Below are 25,127 nucleotides of genomic sequence, written 5' to 3'. Positions count from 1 at the left end.
GGGTGCGATTAAACCTTTCTACCATGCCATCGGATTGTGGATGTAATGGCGTAGTCCTCGTTTTCTTGATACCAAGGGATTCACACATCTCTTTGAATATGGCCGATTCAAAATTTCTTCCCTGGTCTGAGTGAATCTCGGACGGCACACCGTAGCGACATATCCAGTTTTTGTTGACCACATCCACAATCGTTTTTGCCTCTTGGTTTGGAATTGCATACACCTCCGGCCATTTGCTGAAGTAATCCATGACCACAAGGACATAACGGTTTCCAGAATCACTTACTGGGAAAGGGCCTGCCACGTCCATTGCTATTCTTTCAAACGGGGCTCCAGGTCTATACTCTTGCATAGGACCTCGACTTTTCCTTGTTGGACCTTTCGCCTTCATGCACTTCTCGCAATTGGCTACCCATTCAGCAATTGATTTCTGGCATCCAACCCAGTAGAATCGTTGCTTCACTTTCTCGGCGGTTTTGGTTATTCCCAGATGACCTCCACTGGGACCATTATGGAACTCCGCCAAAACGTCTCTTATTTTGGAATCTGGAACGATGATCAAATTTCGGCTGCTTTTGCCATCTTCGCTTTCCCATTTACGTTGCAGGGATCCATTGACTAGAACTAAACTATCCCATTGAGCCCAGTATGCTTTCATAAGTGGACTTTCGGCTGCGATGTCTTTCTTGCTGGGTTTCTTATTTTCTTGTTTTGCCGAAATAATTTTTCTCAGAATGGGATCTTTACGTTGCTCTGTTGACCAGTCTGTGCCAGATTCGATGTGTAACTGCCTGACATTTACAACTGTCTCCTTTGGTTCAGCCTTCGAGTAGCGTCTGTTTTCTACATTGCAATGCCGTCGTGTCAAGGCTTGATCAATAACTTGTTTGCCACCTTTTCTATTATCCGCAAAATTTGAATTTGAGTCGCTTGGCTTTGTGGTCGCCTTCTTCTGATTATTGTTTAATGGAGATGGCGAGATTGACCCCGACGTTTTACGCCACGCTTTACATTCCCGGGAAAGATGTCCAGCCTTATCACAGTTATAGCATTTCATTCTAGATTTATTTGCTTGCTGCTTCATTTCTTGCATTATCTGCTTTAGAGCCTCTTTTACCAATTCAATGACCGATTTCGATTCTTCACACTCGGTCTCTACTCTGCGTACTTTGTGAATTTGAGGCCGTGCCAGCAATCTCGCAGTCTCTTGTACAAGTGCAAATGTTACTGTTTCTGTGAATGTAGCTTTTTGTGCGGCATATGTTGCACATTTTATCTCAGGGTCTCGAATGCCATTCACAAAAGTCTCAATCTTGATACGATCTATAAGAGGATGATTCTCTCCAGGGTATGCCAAAAGCACTAGCCGCTCAACTTCTGTTGCGAAGTCTTGTAGGGTCTCGTTTGATTTCTGGACTCTACCTCTTAATTCCATTCTAAAGATGTCTTGCTTGTGCTCTCCACCATACTTGCGTTGAAACGCCGCTATTACTTCATTATAGTTATTTATAGAAGCAGCGGGAATGCTTTGTATCACATCAGCAGCATTGCCCTTTAATGCCAATAGAAGTTCAATTGCTTTATCATCGTCATTCCACAAATTTCTAGAAGCAACCATTTCGAATTGGAATTTGAAGACATCAAATGACGTTGAGCCATCGAAAACAGGAGTTTTGATTTTTGAGCCCTCGATGACGCGCACTGGACCACCTTTAATTTCCAGCTCTGACATTTTTTTCTCGATGTGCAGAAACTTCTCATCATGAACCATAATTTTCTCATCCACGGAAAGAACTTTCTTATCCAATTCCACAACTTGATTTTCTATATGGTCCACACGTTTCTCCATGCCTTCAGAAATTTGTTGTAATTTTTCGTTGACCATTCTAGAATTTTCGTCGAATTTTTCTTCCAATTTTCTAGAATTTTCTTCCATTTTTCTAGAATTTGCTTCCATTTGTAGGGCATTTTCTTTCAGCAATTTTCTAGAATTTTCTTCCATCATTTTGCTCAAAGCATTGAGCATTGATGTGTAATCCACAACATTCGAAGCCACAGATGGAGTTTCTACACTGCTTGTATTGACTAGTATTGATTCATCAATGTCTTCCTTATAATCAAACTCATGCGTCGCAATGTCCATATTACGCCGTTCAAACTCTTCCAGTAGACGCTTTTGAAGCTGGGCCTTATTGCCTGTTGTCGGCAGCTCCAGTTTGCTCAATTCCTTTTTTAAGTCTTCCACTCGAAGCTCATTAAACTTCATTGTAGATTTTTTTTTCGTTATCCCACTTCTGACACCAATTGTTACGTTTTTATATTTAGGCGTTTTTAATTACCCGACAATTAAAACACAGTTCTTTTAAATAACGACAATCTACAAATTATTTACTATGACTTCACACTTTACAATTCGTTCACACTGAAGTTATTCGTTTGACGCTTTAATTAAGACTGATTCGTTAGCAGCATGCGAGCGCTTTTATATATGACGGTGTGGCAATACGAGAACATTCTGGTAGCACTACAATATTCTGGCAACGCCAGAACATTCTTAGACAATGCTAGAAGGATCTACGGCCATTAAGTCATTCATCTGGTGGCTGCTAAACACATACACACTCACATAGATATACGCTCGCATTACTACAAGAACAAAAACAATGACAATATACAATGAGATGAAATGAGAATGCAAAATAACAAAGCAAAGGGGTTGTTATCAAAGAGAGTGAGAACTTACATGAAAATAAGCAAACAAAAGAACATAAAAGAAATTCAGGAAAGTGCTAGAAAATGAATAGATGATTCCAACAAGTTATAACGAAATTTTATCGTTACAATTTGAAATTTAAATTAACGGAAACTAATTTAAATAAACTTAAATCTATAATTATCAAATTCGTAACAATATTATTCTCTTTGCAGAAATGAATTATTATCCCTCTGGAATCAGCTCCTTCTGTCCCTCGTCTATCTCTTTCGTTTTCTGTCTCTCTGTCCGTCCGTCCAGGTAAGATAAGTATCGTATCGTCGACAAGTAAAGATTTCCGGTAATAAAATATATATTACTTATTTTTCAGGTTGCGACTCAATAACAATTATCCTTCAGTACCAGGTTTTATGGGAACTACATTAACTATAACAATGGGGGACTCAATTCACCAGTCCAACACTTTAAATACAGTCCTAGGGTGAGCTCAGCCTAACACTACGGGCAAAAAAACCGCCATAATTATCTCTACCCACTCGTTAACACAATTCCATCTAACACCCTACTGATACTAGCCAACTATCACACTGAAAAATGTATATTCTATTTCCAGATGTTTAATGTACAAGTCCGTCCGTCCGTGAAAGTCTAAAACGTATCAGTCCAAGTTTCTGTTAGACTAAGAAAAACGAAAGCACAGTACCTGGGCGCTGTAGAATGACCAGCGCATAACCAATTACAATACCGCCGGAGATGATGACAATGCATGGAAATGGGTCAAAGGTCGCATACGAATCCTGCTGCCGGGAATGCTTGGGCCGCAAATGTGGTGATAAATTGAGGTGGACTTTCGGTAGGTGTCGTAATAATTTTATTTGATGGTTATTTTCTTTAAATCAAAGTGTCTTTCTTTGTTCTTTCTTTTTACAGGTTCTTTTTCTTTACAGGTTGCCTTTTTTATCTTTTAAAATTTACTTCTTTTATTACATTTCACTAAAGTTCTCCTTTTTCTTATTTCCTTCCGTTTCAGGCCAATTAGCATTTAAGTCTAACTTTAAGTTTGTTTTACTTTTCTCGTTTAAGGCCGGTACTATGTTCATTCTTGCGAAAAAATTTTATAGAAACCATTATTTCGCACATAGAAAGCGGTGTTTATTTAGGTAACTTGGAGCGCTATTTTACAGCGAGCGATATTGAATTAAGTTGGTGGTTGCTGTTTGTTATTACAAAATTAACATTTTATTTTCCTTGGGCAATTGATCTGCTGCTCCTTTGATCCTTTGTATAGTTTCGGAACAAAAATATAATCCGTGTTTGTGTTATAAACCCACACAAATAGTTTTAATAAATAAATTATTTCTTAATTCACATTGCAAATGGCGCCATGCTATAAACGTCAGTTTTTCGCATTTTTTAATTTTGTATGGAGTTTCAACGCGAAAACCGAACAGAGTACCGGCCTTTAGCGCTTAACTTTAGCTATACGTTTTTTAATTTTTTTTAGCGTTTAAGTTTAGCTTTTAACTTTATTCCAATATTTAGCGTTTACGTTCAATTTCAAGTTTATTTCACCTTAGCGCTTTAAATTTAGATTTAAATTCATAGTACTTAATATTGGCAACTTGTAACACAATAAAGCCTTTTTTTAATAGTTCAAAATTAAATCATATCTTCATTTATATTGTATGTTGTATGCCTTTACACTCTGTTCATATTCACTTTCATGCCATTAATAAAGATATGCATTTGTTTACATTCGCATTCGAGTGTCTCTCTTGTGTTTTTATTTAATCAAACTTCCGGAACAAAAGCTTTATTTAACTTCAAACAAACAAACGAACCGCACTTTCTTTCCACCATCAAACGACACCTCCTCACTATCTTGCGTCCAAAACCAGAATAATCTGACGTTCAAACTCCAAAATCCTCCATTATTCACGCTTCATTCGCCATCATCCCAAGCTTTCCCAGCCATTTTATCACCAAATTCCAAAACACCATCTAAACCAAATCATCTGTCAGACATCCTCTCATAGAGAATGTTTATTGATGTCCATCATCTCTCCCTCTGCCTATTTCTTCCTGTAGCCAATAGATGGCGCTGACCTCTCTAGCATTACCAATCAAACTAGTGGGCGCACATGACACAATAGGCATACATCCCATTACAATTTGCAAAAGTTACTATGTACATATAATAATGTAACATATATTTTCTATTTTATTCTTCATATGTACATACACACATACATGTCTGTCTATTTATTGTAATTCCTTTTGCTTTCATATTTGTGTATGATATTCAACTCCGCATAGAATTTTAACGGTCCATATTCATTTGTCCGTATGCCAATCAATAGTCCCAACCTAGCAAGAGGACAAATAAGTTTGGACATGTCAGTCGATTAATAGGCACGTTCAAATACAAAATTATTTTAAAGCACTCTCTCTCCCGCACTAGTTATTCCCTGCCAGCATTTCAAAGTTCCATTTCATCCTCATCGCTACCACAGACTCGTAAATGTCACCACAACCATCGCGAACTGTGATGGGGGATGCATATCAAAATGTACATGAAAGTATTTTGCCATCACTACTGTTAGAAGAGCCATTTTATTTTTTTGTGAAACGCCAAGCGCAACCAGCTTGTTATATTTTATTTAAATAAAAACGAAAATAAAGTTCTGAAAACATAGATATTACGCTTAAAATTGTGAAAGGTATATGGTGAACAATTTTCGACTTTCCAAATAGAATAAAGTGATCGTTTTTCAAATATTTTTCCAGGCACGCTGTCTCCATCGAAAATAAACAAACTGGCTGATAGACGGCAATATGTAACTAGCTACTTAAAGCTCAACATCATTCTTTTATTAATGCAAAAAATTATGTTAAATGTGATGAGATAAACCGAAAAATGTTATATTTATAAGAAATTAGAAATGTCTAATCAAATCAATAAACATCTACACAATCGTGTTTTACTTGACCACAATGATTCTTCTACAATTACCTTAAAATGCACTTTTTCTGATAGTTTGCAGGGGTTCTTATTATCTAAATAGGCACCTAATAATTGCACTGATGAGAAACTTTTTCGTAGTAACTTGGCGTGGTACAACTTCTCAATAGTGACGGCGCTTTTCCGACGAGTTTTTGATGTCGTATATTATTGTTTTCGACGTAGTGGGGATTCTCAGAAGCACCCCCAAATTCAAAAAATGTTGGCAGGGTTTATATTGCGAAGATTTAATTAATTTAAATAGTCAAAATATTGCACATGGAGTGCTCTTAAACATTTTGTGTTGTCATGTGCGCCCACTAGTTTGATTGGTAATACTAGAGAGGTCAGCGCCATCTATTGGCTACAGGAGGAAATAGGCAGAGGGAGAGATGATGGACATCAATAAACATTCTCTATGAGAGGATGTCTGACAGATGATTTGGTTTGGATGGTGTTTTGGAATTTGGTAATAAAATGGCTGGGAAAGCTTGGGATGATGGCGAATGAAGCGTGAATAATGTAAGATTTTGGAGTTTGAGCGTCAGATTCTTCTGGTTTTGGACGCGAGCGAGTGAGGTTGTGACGGTTGATGGTTGAAAGAAAAGTGCGTTTTTTTTTTGTTAAAGTTACTAAAGTTTGCCCAATATGCCTATATTTGATAAATAAAAACACAAGCGAGACACTCGAAAGAAAGCAAACAAAGTATTTGTTTATTTATGGAAGCTTGCAAATTGAATTATAATTAATCTGAAACGAAAAGAACCAGAAAAAGGAGAACATTAGTGAAAAGCAAATGAAATATAATAAAAGAAATAAATTTTAAAAGATAAAAAAAGGACAATCTGGAAAGAAAAAAAAACGAAGAAAGACATTTTAATTAAGAAGGAAGTAACCATCAAGTACGATTATTACGATACTTACCGAACGTCCACCTCGATTCATCACCTCATTTGCGGCCCCAAGCATTCCCGGCAGACAGGATTCATATGACTCTTATGACCCATTTCCACCCGTTGGTATCAATTTCATTGCTGTCATCATCATCAGTTGGGTATACTTGCATTGCGCTGGTCATCCTACAATGCCCAGGTATCGTGCTACTTTCGTTTTCGTAGTCTTACAAAAACTTGGACGAATACGTATTTTGGACGTTGACGGACGGACAGACTGGTATTTTTCACTTCTGTAAATAAAAATTGTTCGAATATTAATAAGCGTAGTAGTACATTTTCACTAGTTTGCTGTAGGGTATTAAGGGGATTTTCATTAACGGTTGGGTTTTATAAAGAGTGCCAGATTTGGGCAATAGTGTTAGGCTGAGCTCACCCTAGGACTTTATTTAAACTGCGTGGACAAAGAAAGTGTGTCCCCCATTGAAGTGTTTAATGTGTTCCCCATAAGACCCTAGACCGGACTGTGATTGCTTGTAAAAATTTGATCTGAAAAGAAAAAAATACAAATTTTTATTGACAGAAAGTTACTTGAATTTTTACTATACTTACCTTATCTTGACGGACAGACGGAAAAGACAGGAAACGAAAAGGAAGAAGACTGGAAGGTTTCATCTTTCATTCCTGTAAAAGAACCAATAATAATTAGTAATAAAATTTTTATATATTTTGTTTTTATGGATTTGGTTTAATTTGAATATTTTGTTAGAGTTAGTTTCAATAAATCATAAATCATTTATAACGTTATGAACTGAAATATTTGTTTTTGGAAATTAATTTTAAATATGGAGGAATAATAAGCTTTAGAAGGAAAAGGTAAAAGGTGATTTGAAGAACAGGTGAGTAGCATTTGGGGTGTCCCGAGTTGATGGGCCACGGGGACACCATGGTTGGGGAGGGTCAGGCCACGGCATGCCTTGGAAAACCGGCATGCCAGCAAGCCAATATGGGTGGTAAGTTGTGTGGATATTAATTTTTGTGATACGTACCTGTTGGTCTTTGTGCTGTCCTCCAAAGCTGGTTGAATGTTTAGTTTTTTTGTCAGCAGCCAGAGGACTGAGTTGCCAATGAACCGCGCCCCACAGACTGAGCCAAAAGCCGGCAACACCGGTCAGCAACCAGCGTACGGCAACTCGGTTCCTCCCTCCAGATGGCGGTAGCCTCCTGGCTGTGACAAAAATGGCGCCCGCAACATGGGGCCTGAGAAATCAGGTTTACCAATTCATGTTTTTGACCACAACAATTTTCGATCTTGTCTCGTGTGTTCGTTTGTGTAGGTCTCGATTAAAGAGTCCGAAATCGCGTGTCCATAAACGCATATATGAAGCGTTTACGTTCAATTTCAAGTTTATTTCACCTTAGCGCTTTAAATTTAGATTTAAATTCATAGTACTTAATATTGGCAACTTGTAACACAATAAAGCCTTTTTTTAATAGTTCAAAATTAAATCATATCTTCATTTATATTGTATGTTGTATGCCTTTACACTCTGTTCATATTCACTTTCATGCCATTAATAAAGATATGCATTTGTTTACATTCGCATTCGAGTGTCTCTCTTGTGTTTTTATTTAATCAAACTTCCGGAACAAAAGCTTTATTTAACTTCAAACAAACAAACGAACCGCACTTTCTTTCCACCATCAAACGACACCTCCTCACTATCTTGCGTCCAAAACCAGAATAATCTGACGCTCAAACTCCAAAATCCTCCATTATTCACGCTTCATTCGCCATCATCCCAAGCTTTCCCAGCCATTTTATCACCAAATTCCAAAACACCATCTAAACCAAATCATCTGTCAGACATCCTCTCATAGAGAATGTTTATTGATGTCCATCATCTCTCCCTCTGCCTATTTCTTCCTGTAGCCAATAGATGGCGCTGACCTCTCTAGCATTACCAATCAAACTAGTGGGCGCACATGACACAATAGGCATACATCCCATTACAATTTGCAAAAGTTACTATGTACATATAATAATGTAACATATATTTTCTATTTTATTCTTCATATGTACATACACACATACATGTCTGCCTATTTATTGTAATTCCTTTTGCTTTCATATTTGTGTATGATATTCAACTCCGCATAGAATTTTAACGGTCCATATTCATTTGTCCGTATGCCAATCAATAGTCCCAACCTAGCAAGAGGACAAATAAGTTTGGACATGTCAGTCGATTAATAGGCACGTTCAAATACAAAATTATTTTAAAGCACTCTCTCTCCCGCACTAGTTATTCCCTGCCAGCATTTCAAAGTTCCATTTCATCCTCATCGCTACCACAGACTCGTAAATGTCACCACAACCATCGCGAACTGTGATGGGGGATGCATATCAAAATGTACATGAAAGTATTTTGCCATCACTACTGTTAGAAGAGCCATTTTATTTTTTTGTGAAACGCCAAGCGCAACCAGCTTGTTATATTTTATTTAAATAAAAACGAAAATAAAGTTCTGAAAACATAGATATTACGCTTAAAATTGTGAAAGGTATATGGTGAACAATTTTCGACTTTCCAAATAGAATAAAGTGATCGTTTTTCAAATATTTTTCCAGGCACGCTGTCTCCATCGAAAATAAACAAACTGGCTGATAGACGGCAATATGTAACTAGCTACTTAAAGCTCAACATCATTCTTTTATTAATGCAAAAAATTATGTTAAATGTGATGAGATAAACCGAAAAATGTTATATTTATAAGAAATTAGAAATGTCTAATCAAATCAATAAACATCTACACAATCGTGTTTTACTTGACCACAATGATTCTTCTACAATTACCTTAAAATGCACTTTTTCTGATAGTTTGCAGGGGTTCTTATTATCTAAATAGGCACCTAATAATTGCACTGATGAGAAACTTTTTCGTAGTAACTTGGCGTGGTACAACTTCTCAATAGTGACGGCGCTTTTCCGACGAGTTTTTGATGTCGTATATTATTGTTTTCGACGTAGTGGGGATTCTCAGAAGCACCCCCAAATTCAAAAAATGTTGGCAGGGTTTATATTGCGAAGATTTAATTAATTTAAATAGTCAAAATATTGCACATGGAGTGCTCTTAAACATTTTGTGTTGTCATGTGCGCCCACTAGTTTGATTGGTAATACTAGAGAGGTCAGCGCCATCTATTGGCTACAGGAGGAAATAGGCAGAGGGAGAGATGATGGACATCAATAAACATTCTCTATGAGAGGATGTCTGACAGATGATTTGGTTTGGATGGTGTTTTGGAATTTGGTAATAAAATGGCTGGGAAAGCTTGGGATGATGGCGAATGAAGCGTGAATAATGTAAGATTTTGGAGTTTGAGCGTCAGATTCTTCTGGTTTTGGACGCGAGAGAGTGAGGTTGTGACGGTTGATGGTTGAAAGAAAAGTGCGTTTTTTTTTTGTTAAAGTTACTAAAGTTTGCCCAATATGCCTATATTTGATAAATAAAAACACAAGCGAGACACTCGAAAGAAAGCAAACAAAGTATTTGTTTATTTATGGAAGCTTGCAAATTGAATTATAATTAATCTGAAACGAAAAGAACCAGAAAAAGGAGAACATTAGTGAAAAGCAAATGAAATATAATAAAAGAAATAAATTTTAAAAGATAAAAAAAGGACAATCTGGAAAGAAAAAAAAAACGAAGAAAGACATTTTAATTAAGAAGGAAGTAACCATCAAGTACGATTATTACGATACTTACCGAACGTCCACCTCGATTCATCACCTCATTTGCGGCCCCAAGCATTCCCGGCAGACAGGATTCATATGACTCTTATGACCCATTTCCACCCGTTGGTATCAATTTCATTGCTGTCATCATCATCAGTTGGGTATACTTGCATTGCGCTGGTCATCCTACAATGCCCAGGTATCGTGCTACTTTCGTTTTCGTAGTCTTACAAAAACTTGGACGAATACGTATTTTGGACGTTGACGGACGGACAGACTGGTATTTTTCACTTCTGTAAATAAAAATTGTTCGAATATTAATAAGCGTAGTAGTACATTTTCACTAGTTTGCTGTAGGGTATTAAGGGGATTTTCATTAACGGTTGGGTTTTATAAAGAGTGCCAGATTTGGGCAATAGTGTTAGGCTGAGCTCACCCTAGGACTTTATTTAAACTGCGTGGACAAAGAAAGTGTGTCCCCCATTGAAGTGTTTAATGTGTTCCCCATAAGATCCTAGACCGGACTGTGATTGCTTGTAAAAATTTGATCTGAAAAGAAAAAAATACAAATTTTTATTGACAGAAAGTTACTTGAATTTTTACTATACTTACCTTATCTTGACGGACGGACGGAAAAGACAGGAAACGAAAAGGAAGAAGACTGGAAGGTTTCATCTTTCATTCCTGTAAAAGAACCAATAATAATTAGTAATAAAATTTTTATATATTTTGTTTTTTTTTGGATTTGGTTTAATTTGAATATTTTGTTAGAGTTAGTTTCAATAAATCATAAATCATTTATAACGTTATGAACTGAAATATTTGTTTTTGGAAATTAATTTTAAATATGGAGGAATAATAAGTTTTAGAAGGAAAAGGTAAAAGGTGATTTGAAGAACAGGTGAGTAGCATTTGGGGTGTCCCGAGTTGATGGGCCACGGGGACACCATGGTTGGGGAGGGCCAGGCCACGGCATGCCTTGGAAAACCGGCATGCCAGCAAGCCAATATGGGTGGTAAGTTGTGTGGATATTAATTTTTGTGATACGTACCTGTTGGTCTTTGTGCTGTCCTCCAAAGCTGGTTGAATGTTTAGTTTTTTTGTCAGCAGCCAGAGAACTGAGTTGCCAATGAACCGCGCCCCACAGACTGAGCCAAAAGCCGGAAACACCGGTCAGCAACCAGCGTACGGCAACTCGGTTCCTCCCTCCAGATGGCGGTAGCCTCCTGGCTGTGACAAAAATGGCGCCCGCAACATGGGGCCTGAGAAATCAGGTTTACCAATTCATGTTTTTGACCACAACAATTTTCGATCTTGTCTCGTGTGTTCGTTTGTGTAGGTCTCGATTAAAGAGTCCGAAATCGCGTGTCCATAAACGCATATATGAAGCGTTTACGTTCAATTTCAAGTTTATTTCACCTTAGCGCTTTAAATTTAGATTTAAATTCATAGTACTTAATATTGGCAACTTGTAACACAATAAAGCCTTTTTTTAATAGTTCAAAATTAAATCATATCTTCATTTATATTGTATGTTGTATGCCTTTACACTCTGTTCATATTCACTTTCATGCCATTAATAAAGATATGCATTTGTTTACATTCGCATTCGAGTGTCTCTCTTGTGTTTTTATTTAATCAAACTTCCGGAACAAAAGCTTTATTTAACTTCAAACAAACAAACGAACCGCACTTTCTTTCCACCATCAAACGACACCTCCTCACTATCTTGCGTCCAAAACCAGAATAATCTGACGCTCAAACTCCAAAATCCTCCATTATTCACGCTTCATTCGCCATCATCCCAAGCTTTCCCAGCCATTTTATCACCAAATTCCAAAACACCATCTAAACCAAATCATCTGTCAGACATCCTCTCATAGAGAATGTTTATTGATGTCCATCATCTCTCCCTCTGCCTATTTCTTCCTGTAGCCAATAGATGGCGCTGACCTCTCTAGCATTACCAATCAAACTAGTGGGCGCACATGACACAATAGGCATACATCCCATTACAATTTGCAAAAGTTACTATGTACATATAATAATGTAACATATATTTTCTATTTTATTCTTCATATGTACATACACACATACATGTCTGCCTATTTATTGTAATTCCTTTTGCTTTCATATTTGTGTATGATATTCAACTCCGCATAGAATTTTAACGGTCCATATTCATTTGTCCGTATGCCAATCAATAGTCCCAACCTAGCAAGAGGACAAATAAGTTTGGACATGTCAGTCGATTAATAGGCACGTTCAAATACAAAATTATTTTAAAGCACTCTCTCTCCCGCACTAGTTATTCCCTGCCAGCATTTCAAAGTTCCATTTCATCCTCATCGCTACCACAGACTCGTAAATGTCACCACAACCATCGCGAACTGTGATGGGGGATGCATATCAAAATGTACATGAAAGTATTTTGCCATCACTACTGTTAGAAGAGCCATTTTATTTTTTTGTGAAACGCCAAGCGCAACCAGCTTGTTATATTTTATTTAAATAAAAACGAAAATAAAGTTCTGAAAACATAGATATTACGCTTAAAATTGTGAAAGGTATATGGTGAACAATTTTCGACTTTCCAAATAGAATAAAGTGATCGTTTTTCAAATATTTTTCCAGGCACGCTGTCTCCATCGAAAATAAACAAACTGGCTGATAGACGGCAATATGTAACTAGCTACTTAAAGCTCAACATCATTCTTTTATTAATGCAAAAAATTATGTTAAATGTGATGAGATAAACCGAAAAATGTTATATTTATAAGAAATTAGAAATGTCTAATCAAATCAATAAACATCTACACAATCGTGTTTTACTTGACCACAATGATTCTTCTACAATTACCTTAAAATGCACTTTTTCTGATAGTTTGCAGGGGTTCTTATTATCTAAATAGGCACCTAATAATTGCACTGATGAGAAACTTTTTCGTAGTAACTTGGCGTGGTACAACTTCTCAATAGTGACGGCGCTTTTCCGACGAGTTTTTGATGTCGTATATTATTGTTTTCGACGTAGTGGGGATTCTCAGAAGCACCCCCAAATTCAAAAAATGTTGGCAGGGTTTATATTGCGAAGATTTAATTAATTTAAATAGTCAAAATATTGCACATGGAGTGCTCTTAAACATTTTGTGTTGTCATGTGCGCCCACTAGTTTGATTGGTAATACTAGAGAGGTCAGCGCCATCTATTGGCTACAGGAGGAAATAGGCAGAGGGAGAGATGATGGACATCAATAAACATTCTCTATGAGAGGATGTCTGACAGATGATTTGGTTTGGATGGTGTTTTGGAATTTGGTAATAAAATGGCTGGGAAAGCTTGGGATGATGGCGAATGAAGCGTGAATAATGTAAGATTTTGGAGTTTGAGCGTCAGATTCTTCTGGTTTTGGACGCGAGAGAGTGAGGTTGTGACGGTTGATGGTTGAAAGAAAAGTGCGTTTTTTTTTTGTTAAAGTTACTAAAGTTTGCCCAATATGCCTATATTTGATAAATAAAAACACAAGCGAGACACTCGAAAGAAAGCAAACAAAGTATTTGTTTATTTATGGAAGCTTGCAAATTGAATTATAATTAATCTGAAACGAAAAGAACCAGAAAAAGGAGAACATTAGTGAAAAGCAAATGAAATATAATAAAAGAAATAAATTTTAAAAGATAAAAAAAGGACAATCTGGAAAGAAAAAAAAAACGAAGAAAGACATTTTAATTAAGAAGGAAGTAACCATCAAGTACGATTATTACGATACTTACCGAACGTCCACCTCGATTCATCACCTCATTTGCGGCCCCAAGCATTCCCGGCAGACAGGATTCATATGACTCTTATGACCCATTTCCACCCGTTGGTATCAATTTCATTGCTGTCATCATCATCAGTTGGGTATACTTGCATTGCGCTGGTCATCCTACAATGCCCAGGTATCGTGCTACTTTCGTTTTCGTAGTCTTACAAAAACTTGGACGAATACGTATTTTGGACGTTGACGGACGGACAGACTGGTATTTTTCACTTCTGTAAATAAAAATTGTTCGAATATTAATAAGCGTAGTAGTACATTTTCACTAGTTTGCTGTAGGGTATTAAGGGGATTTTCATTAACGGTTGGGTTTTATAAAGAGTGCCAGATTTGGGCAATAGTGTTAGGCTGAGCTCACCCTAGGACTTTATTTAAACTGCGTGGACAAAGAAAGTGTGTCCCCCATTGAAGTGTTTAATGTGTTCCCCATAAGACCCTAGACCGGACTGTGATTGCTTGTAAAAATTTGATCTGAAAAGAAAAAAATACAAATTTTTATTGACAGAAAGTTACTTGAATTTTTACTATACTTACCTTATCTTGACGGACGGACGGAAAAGACAGGAAACGAAAAGGAAGAAGACTGGAAGGTTTCATCTTTCATTCCTGTAAAAGAACCAATAATAATTAGTAATAAAATTTTTATATATTTTGTTTTTATGGATTTGGTTTAATTTGAATATTTTGTTAGAGTTAGTTTCAATAAATCATAAATCATTTATAACGTTATGAACTGAAATATTTGTTTTTGGAAATTAATTTTAAATATGGAGGAATAATAAGCTTTAGAAGGAAAAGGTAAAAGGTGATTTGAAGAACAGGTGAGTAGCATTTGGGGTGTCCCGAGTTGATGGGCCACGGGGACACCATGGTTGGGGAGGGTCAGGCCACGGCATGCCTTGGAAAACCGGCATGCCAGCAAGCCAATATGGGTGGTAAGTTGTGTGGATATTAATTTTTGTGATACGTACCTGTTGGTCTTTGTGCTGTCCTCCAAAGCTGGTTGAATGTTTAGTTTTTTTGTCAGCAGCCAGAGGACTGAGTTGCCAATGAACCGCGCCCCACAGACTGAGCCAAAAGCCGGCAACACCGGTCAGCAACCAGCGTACGGCAACTCGGTTCCTCCCTCCAGATGGCGGTAGCCTCCTGGCTGTGACAAAAATGGCGCCCGCAACATGGGGCCTGAGAAATCAGGTTTACCAATTCATGTTTTTGACCACAACAATTTTCGATCTTGTCTCGTGTGTTCGTTTGTGTAGGTCCCGATTAAAGAGTCCGAAATCGCGTGTCCATAAACGGATATATGAAGTCTGGGTGGGAACAAATGTGGTCAGGTGTTCGTCGATTCCAAAAGGGGAGCGTAAGTCACGACGCAGAATGATTTTCGACTAAGTTGTCGGTTGCGACGTTTCCTGGGAAAAGAAAATACCATCATTAACAATAGTAGGGCTGTTTTCTTTTTGCACTGGATAGAACTTTTGTATGGCAATCGTTGCACTGGTGTTCTATCCAGTGCAACTATCAGTGCAAGTCGCACCAGAGTCACCATTATATGCGAATTTTGTAGTTGTCAAAATATGAATTGGCAACTAACTAAAATACTGGGGAGGAACACATCTCAAGTGAATGTCACATACTGAAAAGAAGAAGAAACAAAAGCAAATGTAAATAAACAAAACAGAAGTATTTGTTTAAATTTTGTTTCACTGCAACAAAAACAGGAATATGTATCGAATTATGTAGAAATATCTAGTGGCCCAACTTTAAATGTAGCGTCTCTAACAACTTCCAATAAAGGAACTCTCACGGAAGTGACGATTTCATTTGGACATTTCGTCAAAGGCCTTCTCTGTATTTCGTGAGACTCACAATAATTATGGAGTTCGAAAAAATTTAACCGCGCCTTAAATTTTTACAAAAACACCTTAAATGGCATGAGAATCAGTGAAATGTGTTTTATTTTCCTACAAATCAAAGTTTAAATTGCATGGCTCGGGTGGTGGAAGTTTAGTACGAAGGTCCAAAGAAAAGTCTTAATCCAAGAAATAAAAACAGTTCCTTCAATAATGGTGGGGGTAATATTATGGTCTGGGGGTCGTTTTTTGGACATGTTATGGCTCCGATTTATAGAGTATAGAGGGCACTATGCTTTTGGAAATCTTCAAAAACAGTTTGTCCCATGTAATATTACCATAACAATCACGGGAAATACCGTCTACATGGATTATTCAGTGCGATCATGATCTCCAGCACTCGTATAGTGTGCTAAAACAACTTATTTCTAATGAAAAAGTGTGTGTACTTGTACTCTATGTTTCGAATTCAGGCCAATGTCGTTCCTATGTTTAATAAAAAAATAATGTATTATACCCTTCATTGTGGACCAAATTCATTGATACCATCTCAAGTTTGTTGCGAGCTATATAAAGGTTGATATTCCCATATGCATGAATTTGAATCTGCACCGATTTAGACAAAATTGTATACACTTCAACAAAATCTATGTACTTAATATTTGAATCTAACTCTATGGGACGAAACATAATTTTAGTCAAAAAAAAAAAAAAATAATAATAAGAAAATCTGAAGTCTGGCGGGGCAGACTATAATATACACAACTTTGTATTTAGATCCACATTTTGATAAAATCTCAATCCTTCAATTTTGTTGAGTGCTTTGTATAAAGGTTTATGTTGCTATTTACCTCACTCGATTTGGACAATGTATATTGTAATACTTCTATAAAGAGTGCGACGCAGGGTATACATTTTTAGGCAATTTCGCAAAATTGAATTTATAATCGGTCGAAAGATTTATATTAGAGGTTTTTTAAGAATCAGTGACCATCAGCACGAAATAACATTATATGAAAATTTACTATAGAAATACATTTTCAATAAATATGCTAAATTTTGAGAAAATTTTCTATAGAAATAAAATTTTGACAAATATTTCTATAGAAAAACAAGTAAGGAAAGTCTATAGTCGGACAGGGCCGACTATATTATACCCTGCACCACTTTGTGATCTACATTTTCGACACCATCTGAATTCCTTCAAATTTTTTGAGTGGTATATATAAAGATTTATGTTCCCATATACATGCATTTAAATCTGAACCGACAATATATTTAAGACCAAAATTCTATTGACTTAAAATTTATGTCGGCTAATGCCCTGGGGTGGAACACAATGTTAGTAAAAAACAAGTAAGTAAAGTCTAAAGTCGGGCTGGGCCGACTATATTATACCCTTCACCACTATGTATACCAACATTTGTGTTACCACCTTAACTACTTCAAATTTGCTGGGAGCTATGCAAAGGTTTGCATTTCCAGATACAAATACTTATAATGAAGAGAATATTTGTACAAAAACACTAGAATTAAAATCGGCTATCACCATGGGATGAAACACAATGTTAGTAAAAAATATGGGAAATATGAAGCGAGAGAAATTTTAATGCAAGTGTACAAAAGGACATTTATGATTTATCAGACGATACATATGTATACCAAATATAGGAAAATTTTAGTAATATTTGCAATTTTTGCTACTCACCAGTGGCGATTTTAAAAGGATATTGGTAGATCTCGCCAAGATATGTGGTCAAGTGTGGGTTGTAACATATTATTTGGTCAAGTCGAGCGACTTGGAGCCTTCCCAATAAACACAGGATGAGCGTTTTTCAAATGCAACAACTTTTCAGTTTGAGGGTAACTATAATTATCAACATAAATTCAACTTGACTTGAAACAGCTCATATTCAATACATCTTCAAATTGTTTGCGAATTACTTCCAATTTGCCAAAATGTTGACGAAATCTTTGAAAAGGGGTTGAAGATAATATGAGAAAACTTTGACAAAACACTACCCTAAAATGCAACGAAAAAACCATGTGGTTTTCAATACTTGTTTGTGCAACGAAGTTCGTGGTCAATTGAAAGAAATAAAAAACATTTTAGACAAAAAACTGAATTTACTCCAAATAGTTTCTAATAATACGTAAGTGAAAATAAAAAAAATGATATGAAACTTTAAGGAAGACACTAAATTATATCTCTTTGCCGAAAACTAAAATTATGGATTCTACGTTCTTTAAAACATTAAAAAGCTGACCGATGAAAAAATGTTGGACAAGTAACTGGAACTGCTTCAAATAGTTTATAATAATTGGTAAGTCAATATGAAAAATTAAATCAACACTTTAGAGAAGTCACTAAATTTAAATCTCATTGCAGAAAACTAATATATTTGGATGCTGCATTCTTGGAAACATTAAGAGGTTGCCCAATGAAAAATGATGGTGGCTTATCGAAAAGAAAAAGTTTCCATAAATCAAAGTACAATGAATTAAACTTGGTATTTATGCTTTTCCATATCAACTACTGGGTGATAATTCGCATCACGCCTATAGTTTAATTTACATCGCATCATCGGTTTAATTTGATATTTTGTGAATTGAAATTGCTGGAAATTTATTCTAACTCTCTAGTCATCAAGTTCCTTGCTAATTTCCCGAATTTTAATGCGTTTTACAAGAATTTTGTGACACCAACGTTCTTGAGGAAATCCAAAACGGTAATTATAATTGGTAAGTCAAAATAAAAAGTGAAATGAAAACTTAATGAAAATCCCAAAACTCGATTGTTTTGCAGAAAACTAAAATCATTGGATGTTATATTCTTGGAAGATGTTGACCGGTGAAAAAATGATGAAGGAAACAACAAAGAAAAGATTCCAGAAAACTTGCAAAGTGCAACCAATTAAAACAAAGTGCAACAGTTCCTAAATCAAGAACTTCTGGATGAAAATGTGCATTACATCAATTTACATTCCGTCATCAGTTTGATATTTTGTGAATTCCTCTTGATGGAATCTATTCTAACACGCAGGCCAGCAAGTTCCTCGATAGAAATTATTTGAAATTGTCAGCATATTAATTAATAATTAATTAATAGTTATGTGACACCAACATTATGGGGGAAATTATACATGAAAAATGTTTAAGTTATTTAAAGTTGTATTGATAGTTTTAGTTATTAATACCTTTAATAAGATAATTATGTTTTGATTGGTATTATAACATATTATTATTTTTATATATTGTTAATGTTATTTTTAATATTATTATATTTTTAACGAAAAAAATTAATAAAATGTACAAAATCACTAGAAATTTAGTGTTGACTTTCAGTAAGAACTGGGATTGACTTTCATGCAAATTGTGGTTAGAAAATATTCGCAGCAATATTAGTTTTTAATTTGTCTCACATTGAAAACTGTTTGAGAAATTATTGAGTAGCAATGCATTTCAATTTGAGGATTACAATTGAGAGATTATTGCTATTGTGTTGAATTTTACTGTTGAGGGTAATGTCTGTTTTTTGTTGAGAACGCGATTTTCTCAACAATTTCTCAACTTGAATATTACCCTAATCCTTTGAAAAAATGTTTGAAAAATTATTGCATTTTAGTATTTTTCAAACGTTTGTGTTTATTGGGTTATTTAAAAATCAACTGTTCTGTGGAAATTCTGGCACTACAGGATATGACTAAGATATGAGGAAATCATCACAGAGTTTTGTCTAAAGTGTGGGAATTTTGGTCATAATTGTAATAACTGGAAACACGAATATATGGGGGTTTTATCTAAATCTGAACCAAATCAGATCAAACTTTACACACTTAAATATCTAAAATATTAAAGATTTTAACCAAATTTAACACACATAACGACACCTAAATCTGAATCGATTTCAATCAAATTTACCAAGCATTGCTAGAATGTTAATTCTACTCTCTGTGCAAAACTTCACGAAAATCGGTAGTAAACTTTGGCCTCTGTTGTCATATGAGTCTAAATCGGACGAAAGATATATATGGGTGCTATATCTAAATTTGAACCGATTTCAATCAAATTTTGCACTCGTGACTATATGGCCAAGCGTTATGTTTGAGCAAAATTTCAAGCAAATCAGGGTAAAACTCAGGCTGAATCCATATAAGTGCATATCGTACGAAAGATATATATGGAAGCTATATCTAAATCTGAACCGATTTCAATAAAATTTGGCACATTTGACTATACTACCAATTGTACTCCTAGTGCAAAATTTCTACCAAATTTGGGTTAAAATCTGGCTTCTAGGGCCGTATAAGTGGACGAAAGATATATATGGGAGCTATATCTAAATCTGAACCGATTTCTTCCAAAATCAATAGGATTCTATTCTGACCCAAAACACATACTTGTGCCAAATTTAAAGTCGATTGGGCTTATTCATTTAAACATGTAACAAAGGGTATGTGTTTTTGCGACACCTACCTCATGTAAATATTGTTTTCGTAAGAAAGTAGTCCGACATAATGTAAGGGCGTTTTAATTTTTCTTATATGTATAATTGTTTAGTTACCCAAAGAAACTTGTTAGAAATTGCAGTTGATGACATTTGTCGTGTGCAATATTACACTATTTATTATATTATGAGAATATACACTGTAAGAAACAATGTAACAATGTTATAGAGAAAACGTATTTCCTTGATTTGGAGATTATTTACTTGAACAAAAGTTCATAAATTTTATCTTAGAGCAAGGAGTTTCAGCTTTAGAGTGGAAATTTTTTTATAGAAAACGAAACTTTAATGAACTGAAGTGAACTGGTCTTTAATAAATCTGATATAATATAAATACATATAAATTAATAAATCCTCAATATTATAGAAATCATCTTTGAGTTGGATGATTTTTGATAATTAAAAATTCCCGAAATTCTAAAAAATTAGAATTTTTAAACGTCAACTTCATTTCAACCATTGATTTAAACGTCAACTTCATCATAAAAGTATCCTTTATTTAAAGTCTGTCATGTTGTCCTTAGAAACGAATCAACGGTAGTGATTTTAGTTAAATTTTGCCAAATTATTTTAAATATATTTGTCTTACTTTAATGGCACGAACTAAAAATGAGAAAAAAAGTTTTACACAAATGAAGTACACAATTTTACTATGTAAATTCGAAATTCGCAGAAAATAGTTCATATTTTTCCCAATTGGGTCAATATTATTTAAATGTGTCTGTCTGTCTTGAACTTCGAATAGTGTTTCTTCACTATATTTTCTTTCATTCCGGTTTTTTTATCTAATGAATACCTAGAATACCTAATGCATAAACGAAATCGCTGAATTGCAGTGTACTGTCAATGAGATTATGAATAACATATTTATAATGGATGTCAATTTATTTTGAGTTAAAATCGAATGTAAGTTGAAGCTATATATAAACAACAATATAAATAACTAAGTAAATCAATTATAATAAAGAAATACATTTTAATGTGAGACATGATATAAACATGGTTAAGAAAATGTAATGGGGACGTATACAACCATCTATTTCAATTGCAATATATCGACTCAGGAGCCCACCCTAAGCATTTTTGCCAAAGACACCATGTGTCTATCTCGTCTCCTTCTGGGTGTTGCAAACATATGCACTAACTTATAATACCCTGTTCAACAGTGTGGCGCAGGGTATACAAATTTTATAAATTATTGTTCATTAGGCCGTGAAGTACAAAAATATAACAGCAGACATCTACTGCTGTTTTTAGCAGACTTTTTCTATGAGTATACTGGAAGTCGAGTCTGAATTTGGAAAATAAAGTTGTTAACTCGTTTTAAAGGATTTTAATAGCATATGGAGAACAAAAGCTGGAAAAATGAAAACTTAAAATTCGCTTCCTAGAAAGAAGTACACAAAACCGAAATTTAAAAAAAATGTGTCTTAAAAATATCCTTACTAGTATTCTCCGCTTCTTTGGCTCGGATTTAAAAAAAAAGGAAAAAAAGGAAAGGGAAAAAGTAAATTTTTAAAGTAAAGACAAAATCTTTGTAACAGGACATGCCTTTTTTTGAGTGTATACTGCATAATTTTCATAAATAAGGAAATTCGGTTCATCTCCCAAACCTATACCAATGATACCCTTGCTTATGTTTACTAATTCGCATGGGGTGGTTTAGGGTATGATATAGTCGGCCCCGCCCAATACCGATATGGACCAATTTTTGTATGGTTGTTAGAAACCACATACTAACACCACGTACCAAATTTCAACCGGATCGGATGAATTTTGCCCCTCCAAGAGTCTACGAAGGTCAAATCTGGGGATCGGTTTATATGGGGGCTATACGTAAAGTAATGCGATATGGCCCTTTTCCAATAAGATACGACCTATATCAATAACAACTTCTTGTGCCAAGTTTCAAGTCGATAGCTTGTTTCGAACGGAAGTTGGCGTGATTTCAACAGACGGACCGACCATCATCGGGTCGCATTTTTTCCAAAATGAGGCCGGTCAGGCAGTTACTGTGAATGGTGTTCGCTATCGTAAGATGATAACGAACTTTGTATGGCCCGAATTTGCCACACAGCTAACGAAACAATGGCTCTTTTGCGCAACAAATTTAATGTCCGTGTTATCTCACGTAATGGCAATGTCAATTGACCGCCAAGATCATGTGATTTGACACCGTTGGACTTTTTTCTTTATGGTTATTTGAAAGAAAAGGTGTACGTCGATAAGCCAGCAACAATTCAATAGCTAAAGGACGAGATAATTCGGCACATTAACGGCATAGAACCTCAATTATGCCCCAGCGTCATCGAAAATTTGGACCATCGAGGTCGCGGCGTCTATTTGGCCTATAGTTTGTTCCATACATAATTGAGTAATACGAATATATCATAATAAAATAAAACTACAATAATGTCCTAAATAGTTTGTGTTTTATTCAAAATCAACATCGGCCCTTGAAAATTTAACCACCCTATTCTTTATGAGGTCTTAGAGCAATTTTTCGATCTGTTACAAACGGAATGACAAACTTAAAAAACCACCATTTTATGGTGGAGGGTATAAAAATAGCATTTGGAATAGTATATAATAATAAAATTGCCTTCTTCATCATTATTTAGAAAATATTCACCAAGACAGTATGATTTTGGTTTGGATTTTGCGGTAAAATTTAAAATTTTCATGAATTTTTTAGATATTTACGCTTCATTTGTGTATAATTTTTCTATTCTTTAGTTAACCCTCTAATGCCCAATCCCGCATTTAGGCGGGCTTCAATAAATAAGGAAGCTTTTAGTAAAACACACCTTAACACAATAAAAATGGGTAAAATAAAAAAAAAACAGTTGGAACTGTTCAAGAGACTTTGCAGCATATACTGAATTCTACCTATAAAATTTTCTTGTTTAGTTTTCTTGCTTTTGTGTCGTTAACATTAAATATTTATTCAGATGGCCAAAAAATTGGGTCATGAATAAAGTTAAGTTAATTTGCTGAAGAAATAATAATTCCGATAACTAAAATAAACCTAATTTTTTTAATGGTTACATTTTCTTAATAAATTTTAAAATAATAAAAACTTTTGTCTTACACTTTTCGACATTTTTTATTTTCACGGCGAAAGCTTAGGGAAACCTTGAAAATAAAAAATGTAAAAACAAGTGTAATGAAACTTAGTTTTTATTGATGGAACCATGAACGCCTAAATGTTTTTTAACATATTTAAAAATTTTGAAAGAAAATCTTTACTCCAGCGACTCTAAAATGGGATTTCGTGATAAAGACTCCTTGTTCCAACAAGCAAACATCTCAAACACACGGCCTGGTATGTGAAAATATGGCTCCTTCACAACACTAAATATCTCAAAACGCAACCACAAAGCCCAGGTAGCAACCCCATTGAAAACTAGGATCTCATTTGGAACCGTGGATCGGACAAAACCAAATTTCATCTTGGACAGCCCTTAAAAAAAGTGTTACAAGAAGAATGGGGCAAAATCTCTCAAGAAACGTGTCGATGCCAAGACGACTGGAAGCCATTTGCGCTAACAAAGGGTACTATTCCAAATACTAAGTGGACCAAAATAATGTCTCATACAATGTGATTACTGATACGACGAATACTTTTGTGAGCTTTTTTTTTGTAGTTTTTTGATTTAATGATTAAAAATAATACAATAAAATTAATTTCACGATTTTTGTTTACGTTTTGCTGTTATGTATATCCATGGAAACATTTTAATAAAACTTTTTCATATAAATGTTAAGCGGTTTGCGATTTCAAGATATAAAAAAGAATATTTTTGTGAGTCACTGTATATGTTTGTCTAAAACAGCAAGAAATCCCTTTCTCAACTAAATATACAAATAAACTTGCGATATTTGTTTGTGGCTGGTGGTGGTGATGTTTTTCTCTGCCTACAATTATTGGTATTTCGTTCCAAAGAAAAACTTATAAACCAAGGTGGCTATTAAACCCAAGACAAAAGGCATCAGCCATGACTTCATTACGATTCCTCGTTCTTTTGCTCAGTATTCCATGTGGGTTCGGATTTTTCTGGAACATTTGTACGCTCTTCAGCAACTAGTTAACCGATTTTGTATTGTTGCATCATTTCACGGGCATATGAACTGTGACCAACTTCTTCGAAATTTTCTGTAGCATCTTTACCAGCTTGTTCGATCAAGACTTCTTCACCACCAGGATGCTCATTGAGAAAAGGGGTCACGTCATACACGTTGTTGTGGATTATGAATCAATTCTTTTCTTTTGTAATATTTTTGGCAACTTCGGCGTGGGTAAATTATTTTAATTTTTGCGATGACATGGTGTTTAATTAAATAATTTGTGGTATTAAGTTGAATTATATTTCCTGTATATTCTCTCCCTCTTGTGATGGCTGGCCGAAGTCTGTAATTCTACGTTAACTAGGCTTTTGTGATTTTGATGCAATTGGCATATCCATTTCTATACCACACATGCTTGTGGTATTAGCCACTTGTAAATCCACCACTTGAGCAAATTCCCATATTTCCACGCGTTTGGTTGATAAACATGACGCACTGAATCTGTTTCCACGCACGTAGCTGTTGCCAGCAG

The 25,127-nt window shown here is 35.3% G+C and overlaps 4 long non-coding RNA genes across 10 annotated transcripts; 1 reads left to right on the top strand and 3 right to left on the bottom strand.

Annotated features, from left to right (window-relative positions):
• Window positions 1-6,397: 6,397 nt before the first annotated feature.
• On the bottom strand, window positions 6,398-8,487 carry LOC142221555 (uncharacterized). Of its 3 annotated transcripts, none has more exons than XR_012718118.1 (4): window positions 7,657-8,487; window positions 7,220-7,291; window positions 6,639-7,156; window positions 6,398-6,559 (listed from the first exon to the last, which is right to left on the bottom strand). It is a non-coding gene; the product is annotated as an uncharacterized LOC142221555 (long non-coding RNA). The 3 variants fall into 3 exon arrangements; XR_012718117.1 differs by having other exon boundaries at window positions 6,398-6,900; window positions 7,044-7,156; XR_012718116.1 differs by having other exon boundaries at window positions 6,398-7,156.
• A 1,649-nt stretch (window positions 8,488-10,136) lies between these two features.
• LOC142221554 (uncharacterized) lies at window positions 10,137-12,228 on the bottom strand. 3 transcript variants are annotated; one of them, XR_012718115.1, is made up of 5 exons: window positions 11,399-12,227; window positions 10,960-11,031; window positions 10,784-10,896; window positions 10,379-10,640; window positions 10,137-10,203 (listed from the first exon to the last, which is right to left on the bottom strand). It is a non-coding gene; the product is annotated as an uncharacterized LOC142221554 (long non-coding RNA). The 3 variants fall into 3 exon arrangements; XR_012718114.1 differs by having other exon boundaries at window positions 10,137-10,298; window positions 11,399-12,226; XR_012718113.1 differs by having other exon boundaries at window positions 10,137-10,640; window positions 11,399-12,228.
• Window positions 12,229-13,878: 1,650 nt separating this feature from the next.
• LOC142221553 (uncharacterized) lies at window positions 13,879-16,701 on the bottom strand. Of its 3 annotated transcripts, none has more exons than XR_012718111.1 (4): window positions 15,139-16,696; window positions 14,702-14,773; window positions 14,526-14,638; window positions 13,879-14,382 (listed from the first exon to the last, which is right to left on the bottom strand). It is a non-coding gene; the product is annotated as an uncharacterized LOC142221553 (long non-coding RNA). The 3 variants fall into 3 exon arrangements; XR_012718112.1 differs by having other exon boundaries at window positions 13,879-14,040; window positions 14,121-14,638; window positions 15,139-16,693; XR_012718110.1 differs by having other exon boundaries at window positions 13,879-14,638; window positions 15,139-16,701.
• Window positions 16,702-17,844: 1,143 nt separating this feature from the next.
• LOC142240875 (uncharacterized) lies at window positions 17,845-18,344 on the top strand. The gene is made up of 2 exons (XR_012723418.1): window positions 17,845-18,173; window positions 18,283-18,344. It is a non-coding gene; the product is annotated as an uncharacterized LOC142240875 (long non-coding RNA).
• The last annotated feature ends 6,783 nt before the right edge of the window (window positions 18,345-25,127 follow it).

Source organism: Haematobia irritans, chromosome 1 (genome assembly GCF_050003625.1).
Source record: "Haematobia irritans isolate KBUSLIRL chromosome 1, ASM5000362v1, whole genome shotgun sequence".
NCBI classification, from domain to species: Eukaryota; Metazoa; Arthropoda; class Insecta; order Diptera; family Muscidae; genus Haematobia; species Haematobia irritans.
Note: the sequence above shows the minus strand (reverse complement) of the source record. Positions and strands in the feature narration are given on the sequence as shown.